The 24,570-nt window shown below is 46.3% G+C and overlaps 1 pseudogene across 1 annotated transcript; it reads left to right on the forward strand.

Moving 5' to 3' along the window:
- Nucleotides 1–907: 907 nt before the first annotated feature.
- LOC120809114 (homeodomain-interacting protein kinase 3-like) lies at nt 908–23,000 on the forward strand (annotated as a pseudogene). The gene is made up of 18 exons (XR_013451116.1): nt 908–1,239; nt 4,167–4,970; nt 5,133–5,324; nt 5,455–5,636; nt 9,834–9,957; nt 12,912–13,031; nt 13,328–13,414; nt 13,683–13,867; nt 13,950–14,115; nt 14,338–14,461; nt 14,642–14,736; nt 14,875–15,029; nt 15,331–15,474; nt 15,553–15,900; nt 16,145–16,306; nt 16,408–16,661; nt 18,145–18,263; nt 19,517–23,000. The product of XR_013451116.1 is annotated as a homeodomain-interacting protein kinase 3-like (transcript).
- Nucleotides 23,001–24,570: the final 1,570 nt, after the last annotated feature.

Genomic DNA, 24,570 nt, shown 5'->3' on the forward strand with positions numbered 1-24,570 from the left:
TTTGTGGAATCAAAAGGCAACGATGACCCATTTCAACTCAGCTTTGCATTCCTTTCTGATTCAATGGTACATTTGTCCACACCTGGGGGGGATGGTGAGGCCTCTTTCTTTACAAAGCAGTAGATGGAATAAATTATTATAATTATGGGCGACGGTACTGTGGGAACACATGCAGTAGGAGGTTCTACTCGACACATCATTGGCTAAAGGCCTTCCCTGCATTTGACTCATTCTGCAGACTCTTACGTGGCAAGTAAGAACCGCAGACACAGGCTGCGGTTCTGATGGCCAGTGCCCGGTTCAAGGGGCCACGGAAGGACTACTTCTTAGCTCCATATCGACCCTTCACCTAAAAATATACATACTCTGCTTCCCAAGCTGACGTTGTGGTAAACAAAACCACACGTCACTTTTGAGCTACCATACAAACCAGACGCATAATAGGAGAAAGGTACAACCCGGCACCAGGCCATGTCTGGGCAGGTTTCTTTGCGGCAATTTAATTTTCTTTTTTTAAATGCACCATACGCCAGGATGTAAACTAAAACTAAAAAAAAGTTAAAGCGCCCACACAACATTAGTTGAAAAGGCAGGACCCTCCTTCGGTTGATATTGTAGAATACGCGTTCAATAATCAGATAACGCTGAGAGGTAAACCTGAGACCCGGGCAGTTGGAATGTGGGCAGATTTTGAGATATGAGAAATAAAGACAGCTCGTCGGATGATTCAATGAACACGTCACATCAACACGTGTGTGACATGTGTTACTTATCTAAATGGAGAAAAACAACATGGAAGTCAAGTTGTCACACAGTGACATTTATGGACTCTCTCTCCCCGCCCCCCTCTCTCTCTCTCTACCCCCAACATTCCACACATGCGGAGAAGCAACAAGCTACCAAACGAGCAGCAACAGCTAGCGGCTATTCTCCGCTGGGGGGGGACGCGGTGCATTAACGGTGCAAAAGTTTCGAAACACGGGTTCCTGGTGCTGAATACAGACAAGAGCGACGCCGGGCGAATCCTGAGACGGCTGCCGGAACCATGGCTGACAGCTGGCGTTTGTAACGGCGAGTTATTTGACGTTATTTGACGCTTCAAATGTGCGGAAAGTCGCTCGCTCTCGCCTCGTCGCCGAACAAGATGGACGCAGCGGCAGCAACGCCGTCGTTGCAGGATCTGACCGCGGTGCCGTCCCCCGAAGCGCTGGGTGCTGCGATTAATGGCTACCACTGAAGGTATGACACTTTGTGAGAGCAAACCGGTTGTCAAATATATCAGTGGCACGGTTACGTGTGTGTGTTATTTTATCATTTGAATGTTGGTACTAACGTTACGTTACTTCGCCCGTTGCTAGCGTGTTGGCTAACTGGTAAGCTAGCCAACTTGACTTAACGTTAGTTTCCCCCAGATAAGTGTTAGCAGCGGAAGCTAATTAGTCCAACGACGGAGTTATGCGGGGCCACGTTAAGAGCATTCACGTGTGTTTTGATATCGGATAACTTTAAACAACGTGTGACGTGGATAGAATGTATCAAGGAAAATGAATAACGTTAGTAACAGCGACCTTAAAGCAAGTTTACATTAGCCAGGTTGTTTATGAAAGCGCCCTTTAAGGTCGTTAATGTCCGTTCCGCCTGGTGTAACACAGCCATGATCTAACGTTAGCTGCCTGTCACTAACAACAAAAGTTTCAACAGGTGTCAGGCTGGTCTGGCCCTTCCCCCCCTCCCACACACACACACACACACACACACACACACCCCCCTCTTTCCATATGTCAACTATCTGATTGATAAGTACCAAATGACGTTCTTCAGCTGGCTCTCATCTACAACTGAAAATACCAGCTTGCACGCGCACTTCTCCGTCGTGGCTCTCTCATTTCAGGCCTGGTCTTGTGTCCCTGCGGGATATCAGGCTACCTGTGCTTGGCAGTAAGAGGCCAGCTCCGTGACCTGCCAGCAGCCTCTCCCTCAATGACCGGCCATGGCCTCTTGTCAAGCGCACACCGGCTGATAGGGCTTCTTCTGTTGCTTTCACTGGGACTTTTGTCAGTTGTATGAGCAAGGTTTTTATTTTTAATTATCAATATTTGCCAGACTTGCAGCTGTGGGTAGTAAGTGAAGAAAGTCTTTTTCTACCACGCAGGCAGTGATCTCCAATGGCAACCTGCTTGCTGTCTTTCTTTGGCGATTTAGTTTTGGAACGTTTCATTTTACAGGTAAACGTACTCTCCTTGATTTGACACTTTGAGAGTCACATCAAATCAGTAACAAAATCGGCCTACTACCACCTCAAAAATGTAGCACGACTTGGAGGGCTTATGTCAGCTCAAGACTTAGAAACACTTGTACATGCCTTTATAACTAGTAGGCTAGACTATTGTAATGGTCTCCTTGCAGGTCTTCCAAAAAAAGAGTAAATACAAATCATGGGAAAGCATCATTTAGTTACTACGCAACAAACAGCTGGAATAAACTTCCTGAACTTTTAAGACTTGCCCCAACTCTGACCACGTTTAAAACAAGACTGAAAACTTTTATTTTCAGCTTCGCCTTCTGCTAAACTTTACCTACATTGCACTTTTAACCTCTGCCTTTAATTAAACAATTTAAATAAGATTTTAATTTATCATTTTATTTGCTGTTTTTAATTGTCTTTTAATTCCTGCATTTTATTTCACTTTATTGTATGAAATGTTATGAAGCACTTTGAGTCTGCCTTGTGTATAAGCGCTATACAAATAAAATTGCCTTGCCTTGCCTTGAACTCACCAGCCTTTCCTGGTCGTGAGAAACCAAGTGTGCTGCATTGTGGTGTTGATGCCGAGGCACACCCCTGCGCTTGTCTCAACCTGTGTTTGGCTGCATCTTCGGTTATTTCTTTGGAGGGCAAAAAAAACGTGCTGGAGACTGCTCCTTAAGTGCATTTGTGCAACACGTGTGAGGAAGCCTTGAGACTTGAGTCACCTGAGTCGGCGTGTGAGCCCGGTCGAGCACAATCGGTCTCTGTTTGGACATAATCAGGAAGTGTGGCTGACAGGCTCTGCCTCTGCCTGTTCTCACGGTGTCATGACTTGCTGCGAAGAGAGGAGTGTCGCTGACAGAAACTTAAAGTATACTTTTGATTGACCAGTCTTTATATTTATATGATACTCTCCATCAGCTATGTGTTTTTCCAGCGCATGAGAAAACACTCATGTGGTTGAGATCTGTATTTTGGTCTTTACAATTCGTTGTCTGTGCTTTTCTTCTTATCCCTCTTTTATGTCTTAATTAACAGAGGTCAGGGCTTTCTTTGGGGTTCTCCTTTGTGTGAAACTGACTGTCCGGTGTGGCATGTGGGGACAAGCCAGAGATATAACGCCCCTCCCATCTCCAATTACAGTAGGCTTGTTCCTCTTTTAAGTACGTATGACGTTAAGGCCTGGGTGTGTATTGGCTTCGGCAGCTTTTATGATAACATTATACAGACTTCAATAATGCTCAGAAGGATAGTGATAAGGAATACGATAATACGCCAATTGACCTTGTTCTCGTATTTGTTGGAATTTTTTTAATCAAGAAATTGGCTTGGCTCTGTGTTACGAAAGTAGTGTTAAAGTTTTTCCTCCGGTCATCGCTGACATCTTGATGTGGTTGAGGCAGAATTTAAGGAAACTTATTTTAACCAGAAGTGGGCACCTGAATACCGGCTGAAAACATATGTGATGCATGCGTGTGAACCACGCGTCGGTGGTACGGACAATAATGCCACTGCCATTTTTTACTCAAATTAGGCTATTTTGAGTGTTGACGGATTAGCTAGAATGTTAGCAAAGCCTAGCCCCGATCACTCTGCTCTGCATCCTGAAAACATTCTAATAGTTTGAGGCAGACATCTCAACTTTTTACTAATCTGCATCATTGTGTGGTTATTTAGGCATGGCTTTCATGCGTTCTTTGCAATGAAATCAAACACAATGTATTTCTTGGGGCGAAAAATGTTCTGAACCCAGACAAGACTGTCTCGTTTTCTGGAATGTCTGAGGTATTTTCTCCCCGCCGGTAATGTAGTGCAAAGATTTGCAGTGCGTTCGGTGGGAACACAGAAATGAAAGCTTGCTTGGTTTATTGTTGGCTAAAAGATCCGTCTTCCCTGTGTTTAATTTCTGTTTCTCCAGGTATGGCCTCACAAGTCTTGGTCTACCCATCACACCTGCACTCTGCTCAAAGAAGTGCCTTAAGAACCAGCAGACAAAAAGAAGAAGCTCACCGCAAGCACAACATCAGCAGAGCATTTCAGCACCGGCCAACAGCCAAGACTTACGTGATCGGCGTCAACTACGATATCGCCTACCCGAACAACGTGATCCCGTCTTCAGCCGCTGCCAATCCAGGAACTTTACGGCGAGGGAGCAGCGCGCATTGCAGGCCACGGTAGTACAGAGACAGGAGAGCCGGGATACGTCAGCCTTCTAGGATCAGGTGCCCCCCAGATAAGTGAGAAGAAGCCAGGTGGCGAGCGTCCGCGGCAGAACAGCTGCTTAGGAACCATGCAGATAGTGGAGGAGGTATCTGCTCTATCGTCACTTCCTCCCCCTGTGGTCATGTTGCACGCCAGCGCGGGGAGCCACGCAGACGCCGCCAGAGTCGGCTGCGGAGGGGATCTGTCCATTCAGCACGGCAGAGCCGAGGCAGTGACCAACATGGGACTCGACGCCGAGGGAACCGGAATCGGGTCCAGTGGCAGCACTCGTGCCGCAGCCGGCGCCACGCTGACCAGGACTGGATCTCTAGACGGCGACTATCAGCTCATCCAGCACGAGGTTCTGAGCTCCCTGAAGAACAGCTACGAGGTTTTGGAGTTCCTTGGCCGTGGAACATTCGGTCAGGTGGTGAAGTGCTGGAAGAGGGGCACGAGTGAAGTGGTGGCCGTCAAGATACTGAAGAACCACCCGTCGTATGCGCGCCAGGGGCAGATAGAGGTGAGAGTCTGCGAGGCTTTGTTGTGCGGTGAAACGAATCACTGCTTCTAGTGCCATTTTCTTTTTTTTATCACGACAGACTGAAATGTAATCTATGGACGTGTTTTATTGTCTGAACTGAACTTCTGCTGTTTCCCGTCTTGTCCCCCCCCGCCCCCCCAGGTGGAGATCTTGGCCCGTTTGAGCAGCGAAAATGCCGATGAGCACAACGTGGTGCGCGCCCTGGAGTGCTTTCAGCACCGCAGCCACACCTGCCTGGTGTTTGAGATGCTGGAGCAAAACCTCTACGACTTCCTGAAACGGAACAAGTTCAGTCCACTGCCGCTCAAAATCATCCGGCCCGTCCTACAGCAGGTAAAGTCAGTGGAGAGGCAGCGCACACGCGCATAGATTCAGCACGCAAACGCAGGTGCTCACAGAAGACTACATTTGGAAGTGTTGGAGCAACCCAAGGCGCGTTTTTCATTCACGTAACTCTTTCCAGGTGGCGACAGCTTTAAAGAAGCTCAAGTCTCTGGGTTTGATCCACGCCGACCTGAAGCCAGAAAACATCATGCTGGTGGACCCCTCCAGGCAGCCCTACAGAGTCAAGGTGATTGACTTCGGCTCGGCCAGCCACGTCTCCAAGGCCGTCTGCTCCACTTACCTGCAGTCCAGATACTACAGGTATGGACTTCTCTGCATATGACTTTTTCTCACCTAGACTTTCTGTTTGGCCTGCTGCCTCACTCTTTCCTTCACGTCCTCACTTTTTTTGGACTGCTGAAATTTGTGCGTGCGCGTGCATTTGATAAGCGCTTCAAGGAGTCACGCCCTGATTCTTCTATCCTTGCATAACTGAACTAAGACGTTTATGGTAGGGAACGGTGTCATAAAGCGGTCGGCGCATCTGGCAGGCAAGCAAGCTGAAATTAATTTAGTTATAAAGCCGCAAACCTGCACTAAGTACTACCTACTTTACTACACGAGATGAGCATTTTCATTCACCCCGCTGCTGCCAGCAAGTTCCAGCAAGCAGGTCCGGTCTAGTAGGTTAAGCTGGTGCCAACATTGTGCGATTTGTGACAAATACTTGAGATGCTGTTGTGTTTCTGCAGCTGAGGCACTCCACAAACCCATCAGAACACTTCCAGCATGGATTTTATAGCCCTGTGAGGAGGACACCATCTTCTCAGTGATTCCAACTGTAACGTGAGCTAGCGGTGTATAAATCAAGACACAGACGAGCGAGTTGAGACCAAACTGAAATTGGAGGAGCACCAGAATCCCAGCGTCAACCCCTGGGGGCCTATTTTTTGGCAAAAGAGAGTCACATAGTGCTCCCACATGCCTTCGAGATGAGGAGAGTGAAGCCCTAGTCTAGCTGTCGACCCGGTTAAGTGCGAGTGGATGCAAGGGTTTGCGTGCTCATGTGCCCACAGTGCAGTTAAAGTGAGCTGGAGGTCGCCAAGGACACAGAGGGTCCAGGAGGAATGTGAAAACGCACATTTAGAGCAGGGAAAAAAAAGTGTGTGTGCGTGCGTGCGCGCGCGCAAAAGCGGATACTTTACGGAGGTTACACAATGTAGCCTAAGATGCTGCCTGATAACGGGTGGGATTTATTTTTTTTAAATAAGGAAAATCATTGAGTCAACTTCTGTAACTTCCACAAAGCACCGTGGACCTGAAGCTGGTGCAGTTCAACATCTGGATGCGTTTTTCTGCGGACGCCGACAGTTTCAATCTATTATTTTGATTCCTTTTTGCTTTGCACAATATTTTTTTTCTTCACCCAAATAATAAAGGACCATTAGGTGGAAGGCTTATTCCCAGAGTAGAGACACAGTAAGTGTTTATTATGGGAGACCTCTGTCTACTCGCTATTTTTGCTTCCTGTTGCCTGTGTGTGTATATATGGAAGTCAGTTTCACCATGACGCATTCGTAGTTTACTTTGGTAGGACGTGGTTAGCTAAATGTCCGTGTTCACAGGAAGAAGCGCAAAGGCACGCCGCCGACCGCCCACCCTCTGGCCACCCGTTTTCTATATACGGCTATGTGATTTGACTCAGAGACTTGAGTATGTGTCATTGTTTGTACGTGGAGGTTATCAAGACAGCGTCTCCTCGTCCCCAGCGCTCATGTTGCATAATGGCTGTACTGTTGCCACAGTGAAGCTGTAAAGAAATGCTGGCCTCACCGCAGAGGGTGGACGCCGGTTTGTTTTGTTTTGTTCAACAGCGTTGGGTTTTTCCCTGCCACAGGGAGTAGAGTTGGCATTAATATGAATTTCTTTTTTTTTTTTTTTTAAGGATGCAAAAAAAAGGCGCCAGGCATTCCTGGGTTTTTAATATTTCTGGTTACCAGCATGTGCGCCATGTAAATGACTCGCTTGAAATGATAATTGAGCAGATCGGGGTTTTATTAGCATGTAACAAGCGTTGTCTTGATTAGGAATAATAATAGTTGTGATTATTTCTCATTTGGATGACTCAATGAATTCTGTTTCAGTCAAATGGAATCTGTAACAACGAGTAATGGAGTCGTGTAAATACAGCGGCCTTTGCTTTCATTTATTGCCTTGATCAGTATCTGGCCACTGTGCATGTTTTAATAAAGTCTGTCCGGTTACGTGCCGTCGTCATTGTGTGTATTTTACCTTTACACATTCATTGCGCAATGTATACAGATGTTTCCTTTCTAATGACATTTTCATTTCCTTAATCTACATTTTAATTGTTCCTAAATGGACCTGGTCAGTCCACCGCAATGTAAATAGAATCTAGGCTTCCCGCAGTAGCGCATTCTGGGTGCTTTTTATTATTTCATTCACCTCCAGCAAACTGGGTGCGACCTCGCTGAGTCACCAGCTTGAACATGGTTGGATTTCTGCTACAGTTCGAAGTCTCATGGCAGAAACCCCCCCCCCCCACCGACGCCTGTCACACTCTGATGTGTTGTTGCCATGGCGCCATGACGCAGCTAGCCCCGCTGAGGTGACTGTGCTCTCCTTCGGGGGCCGGTGACGTAAAGAAAAAAAACTCCCACAATGAAAACGAAGCACCGGGGGTGTGTGAATAATTCAGCTGAGCAGATCAGGTGGAGAGAATGTCTGCTATTTGGCTGCCGTTCTATCCAGGTGGGACCTGCTTCATTGCTGTTCAGCCATGGTTTTTCTAAGTTAGGAGGACGACGATGGTTTGACTGAGTCGGGCCCCACATGTTGCCTTCGGCCTCATCGCCACGCATTTTACTGAGGAGTCATTCTGAATGTCAGTTTCACTTCAATGTTTAAAAACAAGAAGAAAAAGGGCCATTAAACGCGTGGTTTTAAACAGTCAGACTTTTTTTCTTGTTTGTTTTTACTGTTTTGGGGAAGTGAAATGGTGGATCACTGCTCATGCTGATAAGCAATATGGGAGCATGCGTATTGTCTGGTTGCACATATGTACTTCCGTTCGTATGTATTCATGCTGCAACATTATCTTCCTCGCATGCGGTATTGTTTGTTTTCGGTGGTTGTTCTTCGTTTCCTTAACAATTTTTTATCTCATTGTACGTATAGACCTTCTGCTCGTGCTGGATGCTATGCTGGCGTCCCTCAGGCTATCACTGCTTTCAGTTTGTACCGCTCTCTCGGCCCTCTGCCATAGGGGCGTGTTGCCATTGAGTGTGCAGTCTGAATGTTTGGTTTGACAACCCCCTTGAGTTTAAAGGTCTAAAAGTCTAAATACTTATTTTTTTCATGGCTACAAAAAGAGACAAATAAGTTTGACATCGGCGGGTCACGTTGTTAAAAGTAAGTCCTTCTGTTGTCTTGTTACTATCGGTTTTCATCTGGTCCATCAAATGTTAGGCAACACCAGTTCCCAGAATCTGTTTCCTCTCAAGTCAATTTGACGAAAGAGACTTATTTGGCCTCCAATTGTCTTTTTAGTGTTTGTCAGCTTTCTATTCTTTAATATTTGCTCTTCAAAAAATGTGAATTCCTATGACCGTTGGATCAGTAAATTATTTATCACGTATAGTTAGTTTGAAAGAATTTGAAGTCGTCTTTTGTCCTCGCAGGAGTCTCCTCTTTGTCCTAACAATGTTTTCTACTGCAACCACAACGTCTGTCTCCCATAATCCACCGCTGTGTAGTATGACAAGTCACTTCGACCTGTGAGCACCAGTCACCTTGTCACTCCCTGCTTTGCGACACAGTTGCATAAGTGGGCTTCTGCCTCAGGAAGTGGCAGAGCGTCCCCGTTGCAGGCCAACAAGCACGACATCTGCAAACAGAACGACACACATAGAACATTGAGGGATGGCCTCAGTTATCACCCTGTAATACAGTTACACCATGCTCTTGCATCTAGCGGTTGCTTGGCAACAACCCCCTCGCCTCTCATTGCGGCCGTCACAGCAGTGGTTGCTAATCGGAGCGCTGTTGCTCGGCAGCTCTGTCCAGCCTAATGGCCCATTGTTTTTCATACGCCGCCTGCTGCTAGATTACTGGTCCCATTAGGATTGCGTAAGTGGCAAAGTCCGCTCGTTGGGAGGGATTTAGCTCTTTTGTTTGTGGGGCGTGCGTGTAATGTTCAATTTGTAACATCCTGAAACCTGTTGTTTTACGCTGTGTGCTTTGCTTTGTATTGATTTTAAAGTAGACTGAACTCTCCTTTTTTATTTTTTATTTTTTTTAGATGAAATGTAATCAAAGATTAAAATAGTCTCTAGTAGCAAGTACAGAGTCATGTTAAATTATTTTGGATGAATAAAATATTCCAAATGAAAACCACCTTTTTTTTAATTTTTTTTTTTTTTTAAAGGTACCGTTATCTGCTCATGTACCTGAACCACTCCCTCAATAACCTATCAGGCCTTTGTTTTGTCTCTGCAGGGCTCCGGAGATCATTTTGGGCCTGCCATTCAGCGAGGCCATAGACATGTGGTCGCTGGGCTGTGTGATAGCAGAGCTCTTCTTGGGCTGGCCCCTCTACCCCGGAGCGATGGAGTACGACCAGGTAACATTCTTCCAACACAACCATTTCTGTCGCTTACATAGGGAGGCGAAGTAGGGATCAAGATATATCCACCACTACCACCCATGGAGAACGAGTTTACAGAATAAATATTTTAATGTCTAGGAAACTTCGGTCTCTGCTTTTTCCGCTAGCCAAAACTCAAAAGTAAATTCATTATGTAGTTAAACCTGTATTTGCTGCTCCCTCGCTGTGTGAGTGAAGTCCAACAAATCCAGCATGAAATCCACCTAACACTAATCTAAGCCGAGCAAATCAAGAAATTGTTCTTGGCAAGGCGCGACAATCTTCCCAGAGGGTTGGGAGGTCGTAGCAACACAACTGGGACTTTTAAAGCGGGAGAGGGAGCATGGGAAGAGGCTTGCGCTACATTCACACACCAGCACAGCATTACCCCATGTTTTGAGCACAGGCAGCGATCTACATAGTTCCCCAAAGCAAACCTAGTCGGCTGTACCTCGATAGCAGAGCCGATACCAAACCTTTTGGTCCATTAATACGAGTTAATAAATTAATGGCATGTTTTGTCTTTTGGGGTTAAATTGTGCCTTGAGCAGTTTAGAATGCCTTGAGTCAAAGATAGTGGGTCATAGAGGGCTCAACCGCTGGTCCATGCCAGAACACACACACACACACACACTCTCGTGTGTGCATATTGAGCCCCCCAAAAAGTATGCTGTGCCATGCCAAGGCTCACTGCAGTTCCACGCGACACAGCAAAATGTATTTATAAGCATAAGCTTGATGGTAGACGTGCGGACGCACACTGTGGCGAGTGTTCAGTGCACCATCAGCAGGTTCCGGCCGTTTGGTGTGTTTGTTCTGGGCCGTAGACATGCGCTCAGGCGCCCACAAAAAAAAAGTACCCCAACAGTCATTCTGGAGTGTCCTTTTTTTATTTTTTGGAAAAAGTGCAATGTACTTTTATCAAAAAAAATTAAAAGTTGGAAACTTTCCACGTGAATATACTGGACATTTTGGGGTAATTTACCTTTATTTACCTTGTCATAAGCAAGACATGCATGCAAACATTTCTAATACAACTTTTAAAAATGACTTTTTGGACATTTTGTATTACCGAGATAGACACGGTTCTATCCGATAACGCCATTATTGGAGCAGCAATAATGTTGATGTGATTTGCGAGGCGTTAGTCAGCCAACACATTATCTATCATCTGTGCAACTATCTTAAAAGACCGTGCGAAAACGTTTTTTTGAGAGGCCTTCCACCCCGTAAAAATATCTCGAGTCAGACACCTGTCTTGACGAGGCATCAAGGTAGTAAGACCGCTATCTTACTGTTAAGAATTTTTGAACACAGCCAGTACCTCCACTGTACAGTAGCCATGACCATCTCCCACTCATGTCCGCTTAAAATTGATACATTGAGCTTTTCTCCAACGATGAGCTGTCAGTTTGTTAATGACTAGCAGCGTGTTTGTCTTATGAATAATATATTTACCCCAGTAATATCATCAAAACTTACCTGATTCGATGTAGTCCTTGTGCTCAAATGCAGTAGTGTGGCCTCAATAGCCCTGCTGTAGTGTGTGATAAGTTGCCCAACTCACGCTTTTTGATGGACCCCGAAAGGCGCAAATAATCAAGGTGGTTGTGTACTTTTGTGTAGGCATACATGCATCCTACTCTCACTGCTGTAAAAGTTAGTCTACTGTATACAAATAAACTTAGTATTAAAATGAACATGGCTTGAATCTACCACGTTCAAAAACAACATTTTATGTTTACGTTTGTTTCTGCCAGACGATGTTCCCAACCAGCTGCATCCAGTGTCCGGCTAAGCCAGGAGTGCATAGTCTTGTTCTCAACTACATTTAAGATATATGCTTTTGCAAAAAAAAAAAAAAAAAAATCCTGTGGAAATCCCGGAAATCTACTGGAAACTTTCCGCCCCTTGCAACTTCTGAATGAGCTGAAATGCTTTTGATCGTTTTGATCCGATTTCCCTTTTTACACATTTGGAGGGTAATTGAGAGCAGGGCAGCCCAGAGTGAACATCTTATTCTATGTGTAAATGTTGCTCCTTCTTTTGTTTTAGTAAATCTTTCTGTAACTGCAAAAACAAAGTAACAGACTAAGAACAAATCAGAAAGATATTCTTCTAGTCAGTGAAGCAAGCCGCCCTGTTCACCACAGAACTGGGAGTTTTCCATTTGAGGTCTAAGGTCTGAAACCCCCCCTTCCCAGTAAAAACGGCTCAAGAATTCCGTATGATTCACGGGCATCACACTTTGTCATATTTGTAGTTATAGTGTTTTGAAATGCATTAGTAGTGATGTGCAGAATTTGCACAAATGATAAAATATCTGCAGATAAGAAAAACAAAGCTGAGCCACAAGCCCAAGCCTAACGGTTAAAACCCAAATCCAGTATCCTCTGAATGAATGGCTTTGAGAGTAAACTAGCGTTGCGTACCGAGAACCGGTGCCGTATTGGTAACCAGTACCTACCGTACCGAAACCATACGCAAATTTTAGTGCTTCCTTTCGGTGCACGAGTATATTAAAATTATTTTTTCCACTGCTTTGATGACTGAGTCCTGGCACCAGCTAACGGTAGCCTACCGTTTAGCCAGCTCGCCATCTATTTACATTCATTTAAGTCAGAATTTCCCTGTTATTAAAGTCTGGAAGTTTTTTGCTGCGCACTGCAGCTCCGCCCCGATGGACTCACCTGTGTGCGTGTGGGGCAAGCAGTCACTTGCGCGCACACACAGGTGAGCACAGGCAAGCCCACCAGCGGACACAGAGGGTCCATCCATGTCAGCTTGGCACCGCCGTGAAGGTTAAATTGCAGGGCCGTTAACGTGTCCTATTGGATGCAGAGGGTGGCGCTCACGCTTTGGAGACGCCGTGTCTTCCGCGCTCTCACTTTACATCTTCCTCTGTGTTCCTGTCCCCTCTCTTGACTCAGATCCGGTACATCTCCCAGACTCAGGGCGTGCCGGCCGAGCAGCTGCTCAACAAGGGAACCAAGACCTCTCGCTTCTTCTGCAAAGAGTCCAACTCTCCCTATGCCTCCTGGAGACTAAAAGTAAATGCGCGCACACACACACACACACACACACACACACACACACACACACACACACACACACACACACACACCGGTTAGCTGGTGAGGATGAGACGTATTTGGCATGGCGCACATTCTATATCTAATATTGAAAAGTACTGCCCTCATGTTTATCCGGTTAGAACCCATCTGCCTAACAGGTATATTTTACGTGATACTTTGACCTTTCCTTATCATAAACGAAGACAAATCTGTTTGTTTCTCTTTAAATACGGCACTTCAGTACCAAATTAATGTCGTCCTTCCTCCCCCAGACAACAGAAGAGCACGAGAAGGAGACAGGCCTGAAATCCAAAGAGGCCAGAAAGTACATCTTCAGCTGCCTGGACGACATCGCACACGTGAGTCCAACCGCACCCAAATGGCTTTTTTCCTTTCATTCATTTAGAAATGATCAAGATTCAATCGTTTGCCATGAATCTTACGTTCACAGTTTAGACAGCTACACCGTGTGAATGGGGGAATGATTACATGCAGTGGAAAAGCTGCTTCACAAGTACCGACCATTGTACCGTTTACGACGGCGGGCCGGTCTGAGAGCTCCCGGGTTCCTGAACTATCTTTTGTCCGGCTCTGTTTCTCATTCCTCTCTTTGCTTGCGCCTGCCAGGTGAACGTGGTGCTGAGCCCTGATGGCAGCGCCATGCAGGCGGAAAAGGCAGACAGGAGGGAGTTTGTGTCCCTACTGAGGAGCATGCTGCTGATCGACGCCGAGGACCGGACCGTTCCCACCAGTGTCCTCAACCACCCCTTCCTCACGATGACCCACCTGCTGGACTACCCACACAGCCACCAGTAAGGCCGCGCCGACACAAAGGTTCTGGATTGCTCGCTTGTGTTTGTCCGGCCTTGTTTGAACTCCTCTCGTTCTCTCAAGCGTGCAGTCTGCATTCCGCATCATGGATATGTGCCACAGTCGGCCCGCCAACGCAGTGTTTGACGCTATCAATGAGAACACCATTCACTTCTCAAGGCCCCCCGTGACCCCTGCACCCTCCTCTGGCCTACCTCTAGGCTACGGCAGCATACCAGTCCATACTCGGGTAAGACACTCAATGACGTGTCTGTTCTATGGCAATTTTGTCAGGCCATAGTACATAAGAGTTTTCACTAATCTGCTTTCTGTGTCCACACTTGTTTTTGCCCCTCCTCTCTTCATTTTTGATAAATCTGACTATTCTTTTCAACCTACACTCTCTTCTCTGTCTGGATCTCGGTCCCTGTGTCTTTCACTCCATTGTCTTCTCTGCCCTTTTCTAATGCAGGCTATAAACCAGTCGGGTCCCTCTGTGATGCATCCTGAGATTGCTTTAGCAGCTGGGAACGGTCAGTTCGGGTGCACTGACCCCTTCCCATCTGGCCTTTTTCTTTGTCCTCCCCCCATGCAAGGTGTGCACACTGCCGACCGATGATGGATGAACAATTATTTGAATTTATTGTATTTTACTGATATTTACAGATATATATTTAAAATGTTTTTCATCATGAAGATTTTGAAGACATTACTCAATATAATTTATTTTTTGAGCTGCAAGAATGACATGTTTTTGTCTCCCTTTTTAAAAAAAGGTAACCTTAACCAACCAGCAGCGTATTCTGTCCCCATGGTAACTCAGGCTCCCCCCATGCAGCCCTTGCCAGTGAGACACGGAGTCATTGCTCAGGTGAGACGCAGACCCGAGCCTGAACCGGGTGTATCGTGCGTAATCTCCCCCCCCCCCCCCCCCTGTATATCAGACTCGTGGGGGTGTAGGTTGATTCAGATCACAGCTGATTATATTTTCCCATTATGCCCCCTGTAGCAGGCCTGGTCAAGCCGGGGGCAGCAGCTCCTCGTCCCAGCAGCCTGGCAACAGATGGCTCAAGTGGGTCCTCCTCCGTCTCACCCCCCTCCACAACCCCCGTCCTCCCTAACCAACGATGCCACAGCAGGCCCACAAAGAATCAGTGACTGGGGGTGAGTCATCTGGAACCTCAGTTTTAGTCCGGGTTGTTCCCCCATTTTTTTTGTTCGTCATCAGTTGCCTCTTTTTTGTGACATGATTTCTTTAGCGTAGTGTAAACCCCAAACATCTCAACACCGCATTTGTATTGATGTGCAAATGGCCGCACATAAAGCTGTGGTTGTCATATTTTGGGGGGAAATCTGCATTTTAATTCCATCAGAGAATGGCATGTAATCGATTCCCATCACATGTTTCTCTTATTCTCCTTTGAGATATATTAATAGAAATTGTCTGCCCACCGTCCCTCTCCAGCAGCCACTACACCTCAGTCATGCAACAGCCCCTACTGACGAATCCTATGCCAGCCCTCTCTGCCCATCAGCCGATCAACGTCGGCATAGCTCATGTTGTTTGGCCCCAGCCGGCCAATAAAAGGAACAGACACGGTTACAACAGGTGAGTTTCTGCTTCTGGAGTGTTAAACCAGTTTCCCGTTGCATCCATTATGTAATGCATCCCCTCTCTCGTTGAAAGGAACCTGTCCACCCACTGCAACATCCACGCTCCGGCCAAGATGGCCAACGCGGTCGGACAGGCGGTGGCACGTAGGGAACAGCCTCGGAGGGAGGAGCCCGCGGCCGGAACTGTGCAGCCGGGAGTTCCAAACCGGGACACGGAGGAAAACCACGTGCAGCAGAAAGCGACCTGCTTCAAAGAGGCGGCGCCAAAGGCAAACAGCCAGCCGGACCCGTCCGGCGGGCAGCAGCGCGAGGTAGCGGTCCTGATGGGCGACACGCCCAGCCCCGCTGCCAGCGTGATCAGCATCCGCAGCGAACTGACCGACGAAGAGGACGAAGACCTCCCGAGGTGCCGTCTTGGCGGGTGAGTTTACTACCCCGATCGAGATCTTTCTCAGTACCCAACTGAGCCTCTGTGACAGGCAGATCACATGACATTGATCACCCGACTGAGCCTCTGTAACAGGCAGATCACATGACATTGATCACCCAACTGAGCCTCTAACAGGCAGATCACATGACATTGGAGCATAATTATTACGTTGTTTTGTTTTATTCTACTATAGTGAGCCGCAAACAATGCTGACGTGACTTTTGCTCTCCCGTAGGTGTAAAGAGGAGTGTGTGTGCGAGGCGTGCAGACACACCAGTGTGTCTATGGAAAGAGTGTGTTCCCTCAGTAGCCCCGACAGCAGCCTCAGCACCGGCTCCTTTGCCTCCAACTCGCTCCAGTCCAGCCCCTCCCTCTCGCCATGCAAGAGACCCAACAGGTAAGTTGCCCGTGGCAGTGTTTACCTGAGGAAGAAATGAAAATTAAACTAGTACACTAAGCCCGAGGTTGTCCCCATGTCATTTCCTCTTCTACGTTCAGCATGTCTGAGGACGACAGCCACGAGAGCGGCTGCGACACCGTGGAAGGCTCCCCTGCGCCAACATCGACGCATGGTGACAGACCCTACCGGTACCTTGACGACAACCGCCGGAACCTAGCCGCCACAGTGGCGCCGCCGCCCTGCCACGCAGCACGGGGCCGCAGCCCCCCAGGCGTCAGGACCATGGTGGTGCCCCCGATGAGAATGCAGAACAACAACGGTCACGGAACAGCAGAGCGTTTCCAGAGGATAGGTGTGTGGAACAAATTAATCGTTTGTATGTTTCTGTACCATGTGACTCAGTGGTTGTTGTGTGTTGTTGGTTTCATTGCAGGTTAAGGGCAATTAATATTGTGATTATTAAACACCCAGAAATGTTTATCCTGCCATCAATGTTTTCCCATCCTGCCACGTTGTCATGCGCCTCTGTCACTTTTGGACCGTGTGCTTCTGCAGGTCACATGGAAGCAGTAGTAGCTTACCGCCCCCTAGTGGCTCATAGAGGCTGTAACAGGTGATCAAGGGGAAACCAACAGGGAACGGGCCATGTTGTTCCAACAAACCCGAAGATGCATCCATAGCAGCCGGCAACGCTAATATTGCATAAGTCATTTTTTATAGGCCTTCCCTACATCAAATTAGTAGCTTTTTTCAAAGAAAGTTTCAGTGGAATAATTGTTTAAAGAGCTTTTGTATTTCGCTCATTATACTCATGTTATTAACAGTGTCTGTGTTTCGGTTCATCACACCAAACCTTTACCTTCAGCTTAAATAACTAAAATAAATCCCTCCATACTTTATAACCCTTGCAGCTGCAGTACTTCCTGCATCAGGGATGCAAACGTTTAATAAAGTAAAAGACTTTATTAAACGTTTGCGTCCCCTCTTCTTTTAAGAGGGGACTTTATGGAGGGATTGTGGATGCATCCGATGTGGTGTTGAGTCAGAGCCTACGCTTCCTCTGCTGGTTCTTGCCATGCAGTAAACGTTGACCCAAAGGCTCTGATCTGATATTGGCGTCACCTTTTTTTGTGCCCAGCACATTGTTCTCTTTAGATAACTTTTCATGAATACAGTGAGAGAGTTTGGAACAGATACAGATCAGAGTCCAAGGATCAACTTGGCTTTTCAGGTGCGTTTTTTCTGAGTGCCAACAATCTGTTTCTTTCCTTTTCCCCGAAAATTCTTTTGTCCAATTTATGAAGCTGTGTTTCAAAGGAATATTCCCATCTTCTTCATAAGTAAGACATGTTTGATTCTTTAATAGCATCAGAGATTGGCCATGCGATGTCGTCATTCCTCCACACTGCTGACTCTTTCTCCCCTTGTGTTAGTTAGCGTCACTGCCCTGCGTTTCTATTACAAACCTCTTCTGGAGGGAAACTGGTCGACCACTGTGTTTGTCGGGTTTCATCTTTTGTTGCATCAACCTCAATTGCGTAGGTCGAACCCAACTCGAATATTGTATAAACTCTCTGCTTTTACCCTGAAAAGTCCCTTAAAAAACCCATTGTTCTCCATCAGTGGCGCTTAGATGTGTGGTCGGATGGAAGAGAATTATTAAATTCTTCCCTCCACACACCAACAACAGTATCTGAATCCATTTTCTCTGGCATGCACACTTTGGTCTTTTACGCTGTTTGCAGTCGATGTGGAGGCAACCCGCTATCTGTTCTTCATGAACGTGCTCTGTGTCGGACCTCCTTGACTGTCTTCTCACTCTGTCCCACTCCCAGAGTCCTGGTCCCGGTCCAACAGGCGCTGCAGCCTCGTAGGACAACAGAGCAACCCCTCCTCCTTCCCCCTCCTGTCCCGGCAGCCGCAACAGCAGCCCCCCCCCATGGGCTTTGGACAGGTTGGTCCAGTTCTTCTTTCTAACCCATGAGGGATAAGGCAGGAGGTGCTCCTAGACGCGCTCTGTGCAGTAGTCGGCTAGCAGGGGTGCGTCGCTCTAGGCGAGCTCATTACAGGAATCGGACTCCATAAATCCTCCATGTGTTGTTTTTACCAGGCATGAAAATCCCTCACCTTTCAGCCAAATTCGCCATTTAGAAACCAAAATAGGTGACCTACGTAAATCGAGTTTTTTTTGGGGGGGTGGTATGGCGGCAAATCACTGTCAAAATACGAGCGCACTTCAGGTTGATGGGCGCGCATAAATCAAACATCCGCGAGCAAAAGTCCGGTTTCGCGCGAGCAAAACCTCTGCTCGCACTCGAAGGAGTTTTGTACGCACTGTTGTTCTTTTTGGCAGTAAGGGTGCGGAGCCAGTCACCATGGTCTCTACACCTGATTGGGTACAAACCCCGTCTTTGGATTGGCCCGAGTGATGCATTCACACAACTATAGAAGCCCATTTCCTTACTGAAGAAAGGGGATAGAAAGTCGAAATTATGAGATAAAACGTTGTCAAAACACAAACGGCACCTCTCTGTAACGGTAGTGGACCCTAGATGACAACCAGCTACAACCATAAGGGAAGGGAGCGCGAGATTCAGTGAACTGCGAACAGGTGCGCGTGTCAGAAGGAGCGCGAGATCCAGTCACTGAATCTCTTAAGTGACTACTATTGAATATCGTGAAAAATATCGAAGAAATTACACTGACTAGTGCTACAGGCGGAATATGTGCGCGGGGGTTAGGGGGCGTGGCGACGGCGGTTAGTGATCTCCCCTGATAACTGCACATATTAAGTGTTCTAGGCAGAATACCTGTGGGGGGGCGTGGCGGCGGCGGTTACAAACACGCACACGCGTGCAGGCACGTCAGTGGGCCGCAAATTACTTTCTATTCAGAATGGTGGTCCCTGGGACAAAACCAGTTGAAAACGCCCTGCCCTAGAAGGGTAATATCCTTCTCACCTTTTTCACCCGTGACCCGTTTTCATGCCTGTTTCACACTTTAGCGTAACGCTAAGAGTGGTTATTTGGTCCCGGCTAAGGCTTCACGCTCAACGGCCATACGGCAGCGAGGCCATCAAACTTCTCATCTGAAGCCCGGCAAAAAAACTGGAAAAAAATGTCTGCGTAGGTCAGAGTGTCACGGAGCTCTTTCTCTCGATTTGTCGTTCTTTCTCTTCCCCTTTGTCTCACTCTCTCTCTCACTCAGGTGCAGCTGTACGGTTCCAACCACGGCGCCAAAGAGTGGAACGGCAACTATGGGTCTCTGCGTCCTCACGCTTACATCCCCCCCACGGGCCACACGCACACCTTCACCCACCTGCCGCACAGCAGTCCCACGCACACCTCGGCCCCGCAGCACGCCCTGCTGCAGTACCCCCCCGCCGCCACACTCACCGCTCACCACCCACACCCCATCCTGCCCTCCCGCCCGCCTCCCCCAGCTGTCCTCCAGCACAGCTACGGCCTCTCCCATCCCCAGGGAGGCGCTATAGTGCACCAGGTCACCCTGGGCATCTGCGCCCAGCACCACCCGGCTCCACCCCCGCACAGGCTCCTCCCATCCCCGTCCATCCACCCGCACCACCAATCTGGCTATGGCCACCACCCCCCCTTCCAGCACCCGTACATGGCCTCTCCGGTGGCTTACACCAGCTTCCCCCTGAGCCCCACCAAGCTCAGCCATCACCCGCAGTTCTACATCTGAGGAGCGGGACGGGCCCGCAGCGGTACCTTCTGCTGAGGAAGGCCAACGGCAAATGGACTGGTGCTGCGACCTGGGCGGGCAGAGCCGGCAGCAGACACTTAAGGTGACGGACACGAGGGGGAGTGAAACCTCCTCCCCCCCAACCTGGAAATAACGAGAGATTATGTCAGCGAACCAAACCTCCCTCTCTCACCCTTTTTATCTATGTTGCCTTGTAGCATTTGTGCTAGCCGGTCTGATCTGTGTGTTAAGCCATCCCGGTGTGTATTAATCAGGATGGAACGCTGCCGTCGCCCTAGTGCCTTAAAAAATTAAAATCAGCCTGACGTTGAGTCAGAACACAATAGATTGTACATTTTAAACAAAAAAGAGAAAAGATAGGCTTGCAGCACTTAACCGTCAGACTGTGCAGGCGACGGGTTCTTTGGAGGAGTAACGCTTGCGGCTTTGCTTTAACGTAGACTTCAGTTTTCTTTCTAACTCAGAGGACGGGCTTCAGCTAGAGGGTGCATATCTAGGGCTTTGACTGAATGAGCTTTTCATGTACATAAAGAGTGATCTGATATTTTGGTAATAAATTTCTATTCACTATAGTACTTAAATTCATAAGTCACTGTTTACTGTAACTGCAATACAATCTAGATGGCCTCTGGGTTGCTGTGTATTTTAAAATATGTCTTGGCATTTAGGCTAGACTTGCGTCGACGTGTTTTAGGTTTTGGTGAGCGGCGCATAAGGCAATTGTTTCTTGTGTGTTCTTTTTAAATGCTTTTCAGTGTTTGAGATAACCTACAGTATCATTTGAGGTGTGGAAACGAACCTTCTTGTCCATGTATTGAAGTCACTTTTGATACATTCCGTGTGTGTGTGTGTGTGTGTGTGTGTGTGTGATTCCAGTGGGGTTTAGTAGTTCTGCTGTGTCTTTACCATTAGCTGGTATGTGTTTTGCCTTTACTCAAATCGGCACCAAAGACAGTTCGTTGATCATTTCTGAAGCACGGTTGAGGCTATTTCTGCTTTCACCTCCAGCGTACTGTTGCAGTATTGTGAGATTTATTTAAAAAAAGAAGAAAAATTTAGAGGTTGAGGTTTTATTTTTCTGAGCTTTCTTTTTTGTTGGCAAATTGTATTTGGAATGTATAGATAATAAGCTGCTATGTACTGATTATCTGCCACTTGGTAGCTGTGAATTTAGAGGAGAAAACTCATCCTAGCCTGCCTGTTATTGTTTTATATTGTAGAAGTGTTTTTTCTTTCTTATAGTACATTACATGCTGTTCCTATATGCTAGTGCCTCTGTATTTTGGCTGTTCTTTTGAAGTATAAACTGCTGTAATGGAAGTTGAGTTTTTATTTTTCATTCTGTTGCTCTTTTGGTGCGTGTGTGCATTTGTGTGTGTGTGCATTTTGCCTCTGCTTCTCCATTCTGTAACTGGTGTCTCGTGTTATCCCCCAATTTGCAGCTCTTCGTACTGCACAACTAGTGCCTTTCTTCAGACAAGTGGCCAGCAGAAGATTTCCACTCTTGGGAAGCTAGTTCCTCAAGAGGGGATCAGCTCCTGTTTTTCACGTCACCAAAACCCCAAAGTTGTTATTTTCCAGTTTTTAAACTTAAACTAAAGATACAAATCAGGGAAGATATCGTGTGCTCACGGAGACCTGCATAGTTCTGGGGATAAACTCTTTTTTTTATTTTTTTATTTTTTTTTAAAACAAGGAAAACCCATCTGGCTTCAATATACACAAATGTAAAGCTTTATTCTATTCTATTCAGTGAATGTGTGTGTTTGCAAATGAGTTGCTTGTTGCTTTTGCGATGGCTACACAGCTGCCGTCTCGGCCACTCTGGTCTCATGTATGCAGCTATAACCACAGGTAGATATCGTCGTGTTTCTCAAGGCTTCATGCCCACTCAAAGGTTTAGCTCCAAAGTTCTCCTCTGCTCCGATTTCGGGCGAGAAACCTCTCCTCTTCATCAATGAGATCCAAGGCTCTTTGGTTCTGTGAAATGACAACAAACAAAGCAATATGTAATTGATGAACAATTTGTCATTGTCAAAAACAAAGCAGAAAAAGTATCTTGTAAAACGACCAAATCAAGAAAGGTTTCTGGAGCTATTTATTTTTGTCACTGTTGTACTCTAATGTTTTACATTATAATTGTTTTGCGTTGTTGCTTAAGCGGTGGGTGGGTGTTGTGTACTTGTCTGATGTGCTGCTGTTTGGCTGTGTTCTCTCAGCTCGGCCCCTGCGAGGTCCTGCCCCCCCTTCCCCCTCGCTTGCTTTGGGCTGATTTATGATGGGTGGGTTCTTTGCCAGTTGCATCGTGGCCCCGGGTCTAAAATGTCTAGCAGCCAACAGAGCAGGCTGTGGGATACTTTGGTATTTTTTGTGTGTGGTTATAGTATTAAACAAAGATGTCAGATAAAAAAACAAAACTTATCAACTCAACAAGCAGAGGTGTGAACGTCTGATCCGATCACCAGGCTGAGGAAGAACAAAATCTCGACTCCTAGGCCACGTTTTAGGTTTGTTTTTGTTTCTTTCGTACCACAACAATCTAATTATTGGCGTGATAATTATTGTATTTAGACCCCTATATGTGTAAACAATTTCTAAATTGAAAACTGTTACTGTTCTAAGTTTATCTTGATCTGTCTGGCTTTATGATTTAAATTTTGTTGATTTTAAATTCTGTATTCTTAAATGCTACTCTAGTTTAACATGTAGCAAACTGCACTGTGCAATATACAAAAATGAGGACTGGGGAAAATGATTTGTTTGGATGTGATAATGTGTGTCTTACCAGTTGGCGGTCACCCCCCCCCCTCCCTCTAGTTCTCAATGAGTTTCAGTGTGACCAAGCCTTATTTACCATGTCACAAAAAGCGGGTTCCTTCTTTGTGACTCTTATTGGTGAGTGTCAAATTCTGAATTGATGGTGTTCTATGTCAAGATTCACTTTGAATTAAAAAAAGAAATCTTATTCTTTGGTCCCTGCGGTCTTCTTATTTTAATACATAGCAACAGCTCTTTGGCCTTCGCATTGAGGAGGGGACGACAACGGATTCCAAATCTCATCTCTGGGCCTCGTGTCTGCTGCTTTTTAACTAAATAATGAGGGAACATGGAACCGCTTCCTCTGAACGGTTAGTCCGGTTCTGTGTGTAGTTTAATTCATTAGCTTTCAGCCAAACACATGTAGGACTCCCACCGGCTGCTAACGGCTAGCTAGCTCTCCTTCCACAGACGGGAACACGCTCGGTCAGTCGGTGTTCTGACACACACACATACTAACCCATAATCTATTTAAATAATATAATATATAATTCTCTCCCAGCTGCTAACAAAAGGACCTCATTGAGTGACTTTAGTGTGTGTGTGTGTGTGTGCGCGTGCGCGATAGAGGACCTGTCAATATGTAAGCGGACACTATGGAGTGGAAACTGTCTAATACACCTTTTAGACGTGTGTTTTTAATAGGAAATATGCAAATGTAACATGAGCCATCAGAAAGTGAGTGTATAAGAAAATAATTGGGTTGTAATTATTTAAAACTCTCATCCACAGTCAAATACTTTAATTGAAAGTTAATATTTGCCTCAGCACGGTAATTCAAAGTGCTTTGAACAATATTTAAAAAATAAGCAATTCATTTACTCAGATATTTTGCACCAATAAACTGGTCTCCGTGGAAATCGTTGCCCTCGTGTCCCCTCCAATGTGAATTGTGTGAATTATTTTATTCTTCTAGCCGGAGCGTTGTGACCCGTCTGTTCACTGTGGTTTTAGCATAATTACACCAAATAACCCGGTAGCGAGAGCTGTTTCTACCCGCCACAAGCTCACGTCAAGCTACCCGCAGCAACTCGACCGGAAGCTGAATAGTTTACTCATTCAGAAAAACATTTACTTGAAGACAGTTACAAAATACAACTTTGAAAGAGTCGTACTTCAGCGGGCAAATGGGTATCAGAGTACTGGCATAGCTTTTAAGAATTTAGCCACGTAGCTAATGCTATACAGTAAAATGAGGTCTGCCACTGGGTATCTGTTAAAGAGCTTTTAATTAGAGTGCAGACATTCGTTCACTCGAAACTTCTTCGTTCTTATTCTCCATTTAAACACCTGGTTCGGACTATAGAGTTTTCCAGTTTCATCGCAGTTTACATGCATGTCTTGGTTTACAAATTGGGTTTATTTGGAGGCAATAAACTAATGAAATCATGAAACTCACTACCAATAGGTAGTGTCAAAGTTGTATTGGAATATTGTAATAATTCCATCATTTAATTGCTATCCTCTCGTCCTTGTGCATCGGCCTTTAACAACAAAATAGGTTTGGGCCGACCTAACACGTGGTATTATGGAATGATAATACATTTAAAGATGTGAGATGTTCTGGCTTTTAGTCCCTCAAGTCGGTCTGAATGTAGGATCCATCCTTTCCGCAATTGGCGGATCTCACATGGTTGTAGCTGCACTGTTACATGAAAACAAGTGAAGTTGTGGCAAAGTTGTATTGGAATATTGTAATAGTTACAAATGTTTCATTT

Source organism: Gasterosteus aculeatus, chromosome X (assembly GCF_964276395.1).
Source record: "Gasterosteus aculeatus chromosome X, fGasAcu3.hap1.1, whole genome shotgun sequence".
Lineage (NCBI taxonomy): Eukaryota > Metazoa > Chordata > Actinopteri > Perciformes > Gasterosteidae > Gasterosteus > Gasterosteus aculeatus.